Here is a 2,025-nt window from a genome sequence, read left to right as displayed (position 1 = left end):
TTAATTATACTGTCAGGACTTCGAAATATCCATACAAACGTTTCAATGTCATTTGCTGTCGACGCTATCGACTATCAAGTAAACTCGAGTCCGTGCGTACATGGTTATGATTATAATAAGCTTTAATCTGCCAATTTAAATTATTCTCGCTTCCTTTATAACGATTATTGTTGTAAATCTAGGTCAACTAATGCATACTAAAATATGCAGAAAACTAACGTGCGTATGAAAAACACGTGAGTGGAAAACAGCCTTAATCCAGATTTTGACAGAACATTAAATCTCAGTAAAAATGCAATAATATTCTCTACACAGCATTTTGTCTGCAGAAAAGTACAAAATAAGAAATTGTCAACTTACGTCTTGGGTGACTGCATGAAGTAGACCGCTGTAGGAAATATTGCAGTTAAATCTCTACACATCTTCGGTTAAATTTCCTGCAAGGAACCAGTAATAAGACAATATAAGCTTTTGGAGATATTTCAAAAATTTAAAGTGAAATAAAAAGAGAAATATTTCACCTGGAGACGCAGCGAGGAATTTCAAATCACTGCTTTCTACTTCTTCGTCAACAACGTTATACAATGGACCCCAACGATAACCTTGAAAAATATATCATCTTAAAAAAACAATTCTTCTTTTGCTGTATTTGATGTATTGGACTGACTAATAGGAATACCTGACGAGAAGTGTAATTGTTTGTGTGTTATATGAGATCCCATACGTCAGGAGGAGAATGAAATGAGGGTTCGTATTTACGGCAATCATAGCAGTGCGAGATTTTCATCAGGAAAATTTTGACTATAATTTTCGCTCAATCATCTATGAAAAAGCGTACAGTACCGTCTCTTCGTTGGGGTCGTTTTTACACAAACATCTCCATTTCCACTGCCTCTAACCCCGTGTAGCTAACCAGCCAATGATATATCCCTAGATTGAGTGAAATACAAACATTCAGAACAAGAAATATTTTATATAGCTTCATACAAAATCTGCTTTTTTAAACTACCTGTCGGAAGACGAGTAATTTCTCAGCTGACCGCTTGTGTATTCCAGCCCGAACAACTGAGGATGGTCTCGATAGCTAGTTATTGAAAATATCTGACAGAAAAAGAAGTTTTAAAACTATGATATACTATAATACACAAGTCTTAACCAAACGGTATATTCTGGAAAGTAACTGCAAAAATATAACTATTTTAAGTCGGCTGGATACTTTTTTGCAATTGGACATGTTCAAAATGGAAACGTGAAATAAAAAAGATGATAAAAGCAGTAAACTTGAATCCAGGTCAGAAGACATGGAGTGTTTGGAGTGTTTGGAGTATTTGGAATGTTTGTTTTTTTTCTTTCAAGGTCTGAGATGAACAACTACTGGAACTGACATAAAATATATTATGCATTATTAATTATATAACATAACTTGAATAAATTTGAAGTTTTACATGATTCAAGAACATTTTCATTTGTATACCGAACTGTTTCGCCTTTGGATTTGATTCCGTTCATTAGTCAAAGTACACTTCAAGATGTTGGGCTTTCCTTCAAAATTGTCGAGGCCAGGGATATGACGGTGCTAGTGCTGTGTCCAGCCAGGTAAAAGGTATTTCTGGGAGAATATTAGAGAAAAACCCGAAGGCGTTGCATGTTCATTACTCCAGTCATCGTTTAAACCTTATTGTTGCCAAAGCGTGTTCAATTCTTCCAGTGAAAAATATTTTGAGTCAGGCACAAAATATCGCCAGCTTTTTTATCAGTTTCCCTATCCGCTCACAGTATCTAAGTAAAAAGATGAAAGAGTTTGGTTTAACCCGTAACAAGCTCGCAAAGCCTTCCATGACACGATGGGTAGAACGAATAAGATCCCGCGATGGTTGTTTGGATGCATTCAAAGTTATCTACGAAACACTCAATTTTATGCAGTTTGGAGGATCGCAGGAAGGGCCATTTCCTAGATTAGCTAGTGACGCACAGTCTCATTTTCGCAACGTGGAGAAATTTGAATTTATGGCTGCTCTCATTATC

At 36.0% G+C, this 2,025-nt stretch overlaps 1 long non-coding RNA gene across 1 annotated transcript; it reads right to left on the bottom strand.

The window, feature by feature from the left end:
* Positions 1–522: 522 nt before the first annotated feature.
* On the bottom strand, positions 523–1,176 carry LOC114544811. Its single transcript, XR_003690624.1, has 3 exons — positions 1,010–1,176; positions 844–930; positions 523–602 (listed from the first exon to the last, which is right to left on the bottom strand). It is a non-coding gene; the product is annotated as an uncharacterized LOC114544811 (long non-coding RNA).
* Positions 1,177–2,025: the final 849 nt, after the last annotated feature.

Source organism: Dendronephthya gigantea, unplaced genomic scaffold, assembly GCF_004324835.1.
Source record: "Dendronephthya gigantea isolate DGI-Jeju-01 unplaced genomic scaffold, DenGig_1.0 000967F, whole genome shotgun sequence".
Classification (NCBI taxonomy): domain Eukaryota; kingdom Metazoa; phylum Cnidaria; class Anthozoa; order Malacalcyonacea; family Nephtheidae; genus Dendronephthya; species Dendronephthya gigantea.
The sequence above is the reverse complement of the archived record's forward strand: the minus strand, read 5'-3'. Positions and strand labels throughout refer to the sequence as shown.